At 47.8% G+C, this 11,187-nt stretch overlaps 1 pseudogene; it reads right to left on the reverse strand.

The window, feature by feature from the left end:
- Window positions 1-6,555: 6,555 nt before the first annotated feature.
- LOC143441249 (bridge-like lipid transfer protein family member 3A) lies at window positions 6,556-10,842 on the reverse strand (annotated as a pseudogene).
- Between the last annotated feature and the right edge of the window lie 345 nt (window positions 10,843-11,187).

Consider the following 11,187-nt stretch of genomic DNA (forward strand, 5'->3'; position numbering starts at 1 on the left):
AATCTCTTGATTCTCTTGTTCTGAGTGGAAGGGTAGATAGACTACAGGCATGCAATACTACACCTAGTGTTTTTTTGTGGCAGGGTTTCCCTTTGTGACCTACATTGGCTTCAAACTCATGATCTTCTTGCCTCAGCCTCCCAAGTGCTGGAATTACGGTGAGGAACATGTCTTGCAGAATGAAGATCACAGCTGACTAGGAACTGAAGTCTTGTTTAGTCTAGTTTTACACCAAAGATCGGGGTCTCAACAAATCAGTGCAGCCAGCAGAACAGTGTTTGCTTTGACTTTACTCTATAAAAATATACAACTTAAATACATATGACACTCTGTATACAAGACATAAACAACTGGTAGATTTAACACTTTCAGTTATTTCAACAGAAAGCAAATATGTAAGTTACCTCCTTGTGAGAGCATTCACAGTCAAGGGAAAGGATGTGCAGGAAGCGATCAGTGCTGGGAGCCAACCCAAATTGTCTAAGTCTTCAGTGACAGTCCTTTCTCCAAGGGCCCAGCACTGAACTGTGTGTTAAGACTCAGACCCACTGCTTGGCCATACCACAAGTAAACCCCTTCATCCTCCCCAGGGACAGTTAATGGAGCAACCGTTGTCCACGGGGCAGTAAACATGTCTAAAATTGTGCTTAGCCCCAGGATGAGAAGGATGAATAGCTCTTGGCTTGAAAAGCTCACAGTGGAAATTGCTTAGCTCAATTTTGCAACTAAATTCATCTTTGAAAGTTTTACAAAAATGCTAGGGACTTAGTTCCATGGGCAGCTTCACGAGAGACTTACCCTTCCAGAACCTATGAGCTGACCCGGAAGGGAGCACTGTCATCGCCAGAGGCAACATGCCAACTCCTCGCTTCCTAGCTTCAGATGGCAATCCCTCTGTCCTACTGCCACGTGTCCCTGACTCAGTGCTGGCAATAGCTCCTTGTTCTACTCTGAAGAGCTTTCAGCCATTTAGCTACCGGCCTACGGCTCACTGACCATCTAGCTGCCTGACCTATGGCTCACTGACCATCTAGCTGCCTGACCTATGGCTCAATGAACTAAGGCAGAATTAGTTATGAAGAAGTATTTATCACCTGAGATTTCAATCAGTGAGAAGATACTAGAGTAAGTTTCCTGAGGTAAACATAAACCTTAAAGAATGGTGTACAGTGTATAGAAGGACAGCAATCTTATCCTCAACATCTGGACTCGTAGGTTAACAGGCTGGTAAAGCCACAGACACATTTAAATTTAGAAATAAAGTGGCAGTGCTTAAGTTAGATACTGAGAGTGAAGACCAGCAGTTTCCAAGGAGGCACAGGAGGAGAACACAGATGCCATGAAGAGGATGCTCTAAAGTGCTTATGAAGGCTGGAAGACTAAGTCTGAAATGCTTCCAGGGACTTCCAACAGGGGAAGAGGTGATACTGGTTGGTGACTCAGATGGAGAACGGCACAGCTTTTTTTTTTTTTTTTTTTTTTTAAATAACGGTTGTTCAAATATTTTATCTCATTTTGGGGGGGAAACAAGGTTTTTTAAAAAACTTTCAGCCACTGAAATGACTGAGTTGCAACCCTTGCTGATGCTCTAAGATCTTACTGTGCAAATAGTTTTCAAAATGTCGAAGGACAAAGCACACACCTGCACCAAGAATTTCAGCGAATGCAGAAGTCTGTACGGGACCATGAAGCCAGGATTCAAAATACTTTTTATTCTGAGGCATGCTTTGTTGTTTCGTAATGCTCTGCTGATGGATTATAGAAATCAGAAAACTTCTGGGACCCTGAGGCTTCACTTTTTCATTTTATTACTATAAATAAATAAATAAATAAATAAATAAATACTACTCAGCCTCTCTAGATGTTAGTAACTAAGTTGTCAGAAACAGAGTCTCAAGATCTAAGAATCAAGCCCAGACTACATTTCAGCAAGTCATCTGAGGGATCCTATTTGGATAGGAACACTAAAGTATCCTGCTATAACTGTTCATCTGCCCATGTTGTTGAATGAGGTGAAGACTGGGCCCTACACTCAGGCTGACAGCACCATGTACAATCCCTTATCCTCATGACTCTCACTTTCTGTTCCAAGAGCAGTAGATAATCAGATACATTAGGCATGAGGGAAGCCTCAAGCAGAAATGAGGCCCACAAGAACTTTAAAGTGGAGTTCAATCATCTCAGAATCATGGCCTCACAGTGCCACACCCAGTGTTTGCAGCTGTCACCTGTAGGAAGAAGAACAAGACTTCAGCCCAAGACCACAGTCCAGTGCCCCAGTGATTTTTTCCTGTTAGGAGAGTCAAAATTCAGAATTACATCCAAGCACAACTCAGAGTTTCCTGAGATGAGAAGAAGCTGTGTTGAGAACACCTCGCTCTTCCCAGCCCTACATGCACATCTCTCTCAATAAGGGAAACGAGACAAGGTTTGCAGATGTCATCTTAGAAAGATTTCAAGCACCCCCTAGGCACACGCAGCAATATCCAGCACCCTTTTGCTGGCTGGTCAGTTCTGAACCCAGAATCTGTCCTCACATCTGGGGCCATGCCGAACAGGTTAAGTTTCTCTAACCTGCCCGGTGGAAGGGGTAATAGTCAAATGCCATCTTGCGGAAGGTCAGCTGCATGGCACCACCCGTAAGTCTGTTTGCGGAGACACCCATGAGAGAAAGGCACAGGTGAACAGGGCTGGAGGAGCAAAGAAACCCGGGCATCACCTGAAGCCCTCTGGGGAGCTGAACCCTGATCCTCTTACAAGAGTAACCAGTGTTCTTTACAGATAAGATAGCCCTTATCTGTCCATTATATACTAAAAAGAATACAAAGATTCCTTTGTTCAACTCATGGATAAGGAAGAATAATAACTTTAAAATTAGCTACTTTGGCCGGGCGGTGGTGGCACATGCCTTTATTCCTAGCTACTTTGGCCAGGCTGTGGTGGCACACGCCTTTAATCCCAGCACTTGGGAGGCAGAGGCAGGTGGATTTCTGAGTTCGAGGCCAGCCTGGTCTACGGAGTGAGTTCCACAACAGCCAGGGCTACACAGAGAAACTCTGTCTCAGAAAAAAACAAAACAAAAACAAAAAAAACCCTCAAAAAACAAACAAACTAGCTACTTTGAAGCTATCAGTGTTAACTTAGATCTAAACCTACAGTCACTGATGATGCTTTGGGGATTTCTGATGCCTTTTAGGAAAGGTCTCATGAATCTCAGTCTCATGCTCACAGCTAAGCGTGACCCTGAACTCCTGATCCTCCTGCCTCCACCTCCCAATGGCTACAGTTACAACCTGGGCATCTACAACAGTGTGCTCTTTGTATTTGGTGGAAGGGTCTCCTTGAGACTGGGTCTTGCCTTGAGGCACAAGCTGGCCTCAAACTCATGGCAGTACGTGTGTCACAGCCTCCAGAGCAATGGGATCACACGTGGATCACACCACCAGCAAGAGCACTGTGTGGCCAGGTCTGGCCTCAGACTCAAGGGACCCATCTGGGATTAAAGGCATTCACCACCACAAGGACCTAAGCAACACTGAGAAGAAATTACTACACAAAAATAGTTGTTCTCATAATCACTTCCTGTGGTGGAAAAGCCATGTCTACACTGCCATTGCCCACGGGGAGGCGGAGTTACTTCAAGATGGAGGAGGAGCCAACTACACGGGCATGCTGCTTGGTGGAAAAGACAAAAAGGCGGGCACATTCATTCCCCTGCTGGTGAATCCTGGTCTCATTACTAGAGGCAAATATACAGCAGGTGTGGCTCAGTGGTGCAGCACCTACACGGCACTCATAGAGCTGAGCCGAGTCTCAGCACCTCCAACGTAAGCAGGTAAGAGGCGAATGGCAAATGCAGCCTACAGTGAGGTGAGCAGAGTAAAGCAAGACAAAGGGCCGTCCTGTGTGAGCATATGAAATGGCAAGCGAGCGAGTGAACAGGGAAGGTCCCCTGAGCCAGTGCAGCATCTATCTCACTGGATGTAGGAAGCCACGGTTAGCGGTGATACATCCGCCATTCCAAGATGGCACGGACATCGTGTCCTCCCACTAGTAAACAACTAACTGCTCAGGTGCAAGAGGCAAAAAGCGCGCCAAATCACTGCCCATCCCGGGGCGTATTATGGGTAATGAGTGAACAGCCAATCAGAAGTGAACACGTCACTCTAGGGTGTATTTAAGCTGTGCCTCTTCCTGTCTTTCCGTCTTTCTGCTTCTTCTTATACAAGAGTAAAGCCTCGCTGTAGAATCACCCGAACACCGCCTCACGTTTCTCTTTTCGAGGGTGAAGGGGACTCGGAAGGCGCGCGGAACAACTGGAGCCTGACCCTGGCTGTGCGGTAAATGGGGACAGAAGGACTTCATGCACTTCCTACACGAGGACAGTCAAACAGAGTAAACAAAAGGTTACTGGCTTCTGCGGGGATCATAAAGAAAAAAGTCAATCGTTTTGAATAAATATAAATTCACATGTATGATACTAAGTATGTCACTAACATAATATAACTCCTCTACACATATAAATACAGCATATATAATGAGACAGGGTTCCATTGTGTAGCCAGAGCTGGTCTTGAATTCATGGGGATTCGCCTGCCTCTGCCTCCCGAATGCTGGGATTACAGCTGTGTGCCACCACATCTGACTATCACAACACAGTATTAAAATAACTCAACTGTGAACATTCTGGTTCTGGATGGAGCTGGGGGGCAGAACATATGTCTGTTCTGGATACACACAAGGTCTCTGTTCAATCCTCAGGGGTTTTTTTGTTTGTTTGTTTTTGTTTTTTGAGACAGGGTTTCTCTGTGTAGCTCTGGCTGTCCTGGAACTTACTCTGTAGACCAGGCTGGCCTCAAACTCAGAAATCCGCCTGCCTCTGCCTCCCAAGTGCTGGGATTACAATCCTCAGTTCTAATGAAGAGAGAAATCTGAAAACTCTGAGGTCTCCTACAACTGAATTTATTTCTCCTAAAAATCTTGCCAGTGGTTCTGCACCTCTGGCAAACACCAGCATTTGGAGACATGGGGATGACAAGGGTCATGCTGGTTGGGATCAATCTGTGAAGCTCTGCATCTGTGTGGTGGGAAAAGGGCCTGCCGTGTGTCCTGTGTGACAGCTGGCTCCAGCATGCACTAAAGGCTGGAGTGTTCTCCCTTGTGCCAACATAGAGCTACCACAGGAGGGCTGGGTACCAAGCGATGCCTGAAGATCCTTCATCCGAGGCTCTGCCCAGGACCAACAACAATGTGTGAGTGGCCAGGTTCAGGCCTCTGCACACCTGGCATTCTGGACTGGCTGTCATCACAGATATGCAGGTCCGGGCGAGAGATGAGGAGGTGGTAGGAAGACTCCTTCACATCAAACTTCTCAAAATACTGGCTGAGGCGACTGCTGCTGTTGCTGCTGCTGCCGCTGTTGCCCTGGCTGTCACTGAATGCCTGGGCCCAGGTCTGCTGGGCACTGGGAGCAGGTGGAGTGATCTACATGTGACAAGAGAAGGCCGTCCATCAGGGACTGGAGAGGGACTCACTGGTTGACAGCACTAGCTACTCTAGCCAGGTTGCTTGCCAGCACTCAAGGGACGGCTCACGCCTGTCTGTGAACACTCCTGTGGCTAGCACTCTGGGTCCGAAGACCCTCATATAAACAAGCATGCAGGCAAAACCAATGTACATACAATAATAATGATAATAATAATGTATAATGAAAGAAAGGAAAGGAAAAGGCAGGCAGGCAAGCAGACAGACAGATGTCAACTTTGGGCTCTGAGAGGGTTCTTTTGATGCTTTCTGTAAGCATAGTCCACATGGATAAAACCCTGATTTAACAGCACCCCTTCTGTCTTATAACTGCTGTATAGTGTCTCACTCAGCACTCCCCTGAGAAAGCAGCTCAAACCCCAACAGCTCACACCAAGTCTAGCGCCTGTGTCCTCAGGTCTGAGTCACATCCTCTAGAGTGTCCTTGCTAAGTGCACCATCGTGCTGGTGGGCGGTACTCTCGGTGCACGGGGTTTACCTGTCACAGCACCTAGGAGCAACTTGTCAACTGTCTACTCTCTAAGGTGTGGGAAGGCCCAAGGGTAGAGACATGCTACTTCCTCCCTCTAGAGGCTAGCACCCCATCTGACACACAGGGGACCCCAGTGAGCAGAGCAAACAAGTGAGACAGGCACAAGCAACTCCACACGTGGTGAACTCCATAAGCAAGCCAAAAAGGCCTCCATTCCCCACAACACCAGCACAAATTAGGGCTAGCCACCTGCCCCACAGCCAAGCAGATGCCCAGTGTGCCTCTGACCTGCACAGGCTCAGGAGCCAGGCTCTTTCTCTGCTGAGCTGACTTCTCCACTGTCATCGCCTTGAGCTGTGAGTCAGTCAGCACCAGAGCAGGTCATCCAGGAGGAAGGTCAGCTTGGAGGCGACCACAATGCAGTCTTTGGTCTGAGGTGTCACAGAGAACACAGTTAGCTCCTGGTGTCTTCCAAGGCCTCAGAGTGACTGTGCTGGCGTCCCCGGCAGCCTTCGCCTTCCAGGAGGTGAAAAGGACTGTCAGGCATTTTGAAACATCAACTTCTTACACAGTGACTCCGGTTTGCTTGATTTACCAAAGGCACCAGCCGACCCCCAGATGCTCAGCCCCGTGTGTGCATAATACGAGTGGAAACCAAACTGGCTTCTGAAAGCACTGGAACAGGGTGACAGAAGCTTCTCCCACACTGGCGAGGCCAAGGAGGACAGTGACCCTACAGTGACTTCACAAGTTTCCTCTCCTCGGCGGGGATCAGTGATTCAGGTCAGATGCAGGTCACTCTGCTGCCAGGTGGGGTTGACACTATAACCTTGGAGCTGCCACAGTTTAAAGGAAGCAGGGAAGGCCTTGGAGTGGATCTTGATGGTGATGGAATTGACCATGATGGACAAACCCTCCACCACCTTCTCAGCAAAGCCGTACTCACTGCAACATATGAGGGAAACAGCGGTCACAGCCAGGACACCAGCAATGGGTGGGGGAGGTGGTGGTCAGAGCCGGTACAGCAGCCAACATGACTGCTTATTTTTCTTTCTTCTTCTCTCCTTGCTGTTGTTTTTTTACCCCTAAGGTTTTTGGCTGGGGATTTTCTTACTATTTGTTTTATTTCCCTTACATGTGAGTGCACTGCCTGCACATGTCTGTGCCTCATAGAGTCAAAGGAGGGAGTCGGGTACCTGAACCTGGCTGGAGTTACAGGCAGGAACAGTTGCCATGCAGGTGCTCGGGACAGAACCCAGATTGGCTAAAAGAGCAGCCGGTGTTCCTAACCTCAGCGCCACCTCTGTAGCCTCTAAGAGTCTATATAATATAGATGAAATTGTATGAAAAGGGAGTGGGAAGATGAAAGAAATGCAGACATGTCAGGGGGTTGATAGCACTGACTCTGTTCAAGAATGTGCCCTCCTGGGCTAAAGAGATGGCTCAGTGGTTAGGAGCACCGACTGCTCTTCCAGAGGTCCTGAGTTCAGTTCCCAGCAACCACATGGTGGCTCACAACCATCTGTAATAGGGTCCAATGCTCTCTTCTGGTGTGTCTAAAGACAGCAACAGTGTACTCATATAAATGAAATAAATACATCTTTAAAAGAAAAAAAAAGAGTGTTCCCTCTCCACCTTGAGGTAGCCAGCAGAGAAATAACACTCCTCCTTCCCTGAGACACCAGAGATGGCAGAGAGATAAGAAAGCCACAAAGAAGGCATCAGGCTGTGGAAAGCACTCTTTTTACTTACTCTTCCACAGACTCCCACACATCCACAAAGCAGTCAGTTATCTTCGCCTGACCCGCCCCACCTCGCCCCACCCCCTCTAGCCCCATCTTCCCAAGAAATTCTCTTCCTCCTTCAGTAAAACAGACATTCTTCAAGGCAGAATTTCTTTTGTCATTTTTGTTTTTATGTTTTTAAGACTGGAAGGCATTTGACGATCCACCCACAAGGGGGTTGGTAAAAATTGCATTGTTGCCTTGGCCAAGGAACTGTTAAGCTAAAACCAATTCTGGAATTTTTTCATCACAAGAATTAAATAAATAAATAAATAAATAAATAAATAAATAAAATCTAGAGCCATGTGGCTGAGGCGGTGTTGCACGCCTTTGATCTCAGCACGTCAGGGGCAGCGGCAAGTGGATCTCTGTGTTCAAGGCCAGCCTGATCTACAAAGAGAATCTCAAGATGACCAGGGTTACGTAGAGAAACCCTGTCTGGAAAAACCAAAGACGGGGAGGATAGATATCTAGAAACTAACACTAAAGTGTACATTTATATGCAACTCAGCCACACAGGACTAATCCACAGTCCCTATGGAGTAGGACTAACAGACACAGTTCCCAGAGAGAGAACACCAGCCTTTTCACACAAGTCCAAACTACAGTGGAGTCTGGAGCACGGCCATTGTTCCGCGTGCCTCTCTTGTCTGTTCCGCGTGCCTCTCTTGTCCCCTTCGCCCACTAAAAAGGACACGGAGGCAGTATTCGGGTGGTTACCACAGACGAGGCTTTACTTGTAACAGCAGAAGTGGAAAGGCAGAAAGACAGGAAGAGGCACAGCTTAAATACACCCTAGAGTGACGTATTCACTTCTGATTGGCTGTTCACTCATCACTCCATATTACGCCCCGGGATGGGCAGTGACTTTGGTGCACTTTCTGCCTTTTGCACCTGCGCAGTCAGTTGTTTACTATTGGGAGGACAGGATGTCTGAGCCATCTTGGAATGGCGAATGTTGACATGCTCACTGCGGCTCCCAACAGGCCATGGCATATGCCTTCCTGCCATGGCGCAGGCCTTGATCGCTAGCACAGTGACGATGAAAGAAGGTGGTGGCTCATACCAGTAATCCCAGCCCTTGGAGGCAGAAGCCAGGGGATGTCTGTGACTCTCAGACCAACCTGCTCGGGGATCCTCTTTCCATCTCCAGCACTGATCCTGGAGGTGCACCCCACACCTGCCTGGCATTTACACAGGTGCTGGTGACCCCAACCCCAGTCCTCATGCTTTCCAAACCGGTGCTTCACCCACTGAGCCATCTCTCCAGAAAATGACAAAAAGAGTGCGCCTGGAGAACCACTGCTTTAACCCAGATGGAGGCAGGCGGCTCCCTGTGATCTGAGGCCAACCAGTTCCAGCCAGCTGCATACTGAGAACATGTCTCGAAAGAGAGAGAAAGGAAAAAAAAGATAGAAATGAAAAAGTTTTTAAGAGGTTATATTTCCTTGGAAACAAAAAGAAGTCCCCTGCCTACCCCCTAAAAGGAAACACGAACACAGGTGCAAGGAAGCGTATAGATGTTAAAGCAGGTACAGTGTGGTCAGCTGTGGGAAGAATTTGACAGTCACCTCCATTACCGCCTAAGCACTTCCTTCCGAAGGTGTTTACCCAGGAGAAACAACAGCACACGTCCGTCCACACAGACACATCTGAATGCATGTTCACGAAAGCCAAAAAGTACAAGTGAAAAGACCGCCCACTGGCTGGAAAGCTGAGCATAGTCTGTAAGCCCAGCTCTTGGGGTGGGAAGGCAGAAGGATCCAAGTTCAAGGCCAGCCTGAGCTGCACAAAGGCAGCCTGGGCTACCAAAGATCTCTCAGTGTTGGGAGGGGGCTGAATTACAGCATGTGATGGAATGCAACTCAGTGCTAAGCTGTGTGTCGCCCAGGTCCATACTGCTGTTAGGAACACAGTAAAACAGGGCATCTGGGCTTTGCTTTCGAATCCTGGAGTACACAGGAAACAGTGTTGGCAACATGGTGGGAAATGCTGAGGTCTGGTATTTGAAACACAGGGATTTGAAGTACTAGTCTATGTGCTTCAACTGTATGCCTGAATTTTTCAGTAACCAAAGTTTTACTTTGAGCCAGAAAAAGTGAGACATACTTTTCATTCATACAGGTTCACACACATTAATAGGCTGAAGCAGGAAGATCCTAAGTTTGAAACCAGCCTGAGCTAAAGCAAGACCATCCATCTGTCTGTCCATCTATCCATCCATCCATCCATCCATCCATCCATCCATCCATCCATCCATCCATCCATCTGCCATCTTCAGTAAGGCTCACAGTGACTAACCTCTGTCCTGAAGCAAAGGCAATGTGAGACTGGCCTTGGGGGGGAGGGGGCGAGGGTCCTCAAAGGTTTTTATCTCCACCTCCACCTTATCCAGACATTGGAATACAGAGAGAACTAAGTATCCACACAAAACTCACACAGCACCACAGAACAAGAGGACTGTGCTGCAAGCCTCGAACTACCAACACAAACCACACTTCAAGCTTCCTGTCTGGATCCCAAGGGAATTTAAGGATAGTACTTAAGCAGTAAAAACCATTATTAAAAAAGCAAATGCATGCCAGGTAGTGGTGGTGTACACTTTTAATCCCAGCACGTGGGAGGCAGAGGCCAGCCTGGTCTACATACTGAGGCCATTTAGAAAGGCCATGTCAATTAAAACCAAAACAAAAGAAAAGACTACTTTCAAGTAGAAAAAGCCATTACCAAGCAGATTGGATGTGTCTTCAACTTGGTCCACTGGATCTGAAAGAGGAAAGCACACAGGCCTGTGAGAGCCGCTCTTCAAGAGAACAAGCCTGCTGGCTAGGGACGGCAACAGTGCTCAGACCCCATTATCACCCGGATAGGGGCCCTGTTGCAGTAGACCCTGGTGATGGCCAGCCAGGTAGGAAGCTCCAGCACATTCTGGAGAACCTCTTCGTCCAGCTCCAGATGGGTCAGCTGACCCTCCCCTTTCAGAGTGATCAAGTTGATTTTGTCCAGGGATAGATTCTTAGTGAACCTGCAGAGAGTGACAGTAAAACATCATTGTTCCCAGGGCACCGTGATAAATCAGAATGCTGTAGTCCATCACTGCATGACCATCTCCTTACGATGGTCACCATCTTCCTGACAACATGCTGGGAAGTCGGGGAAGAGGCTGGAGGAATGGCAACACAGCCTTCTATTTCTGCATTCCCACATAAAAGTCCCCTAAAGACAGAGAGCTAGGCCTGATGTATGTGCACCCCTGTGATCCTGTAAGTGTTGATGAAGATCAAGGCCACAATGAATTTGAAGCCAGCCTGGGATACTAGTTACCCTGCCCCAAAGACAAAATAACAAAGGACCCCAACTAAACAGAAACATCAAGGACAACAGCTG

The sequence above is a fragment of the Arvicanthis niloticus genome, chromosome 1 (assembly GCF_011762505.2).
Source record: "Arvicanthis niloticus isolate mArvNil1 chromosome 1, mArvNil1.pat.X, whole genome shotgun sequence".
NCBI lineage: Eukaryota > Metazoa > Chordata > Mammalia > Rodentia > Muridae > Arvicanthis > Arvicanthis niloticus.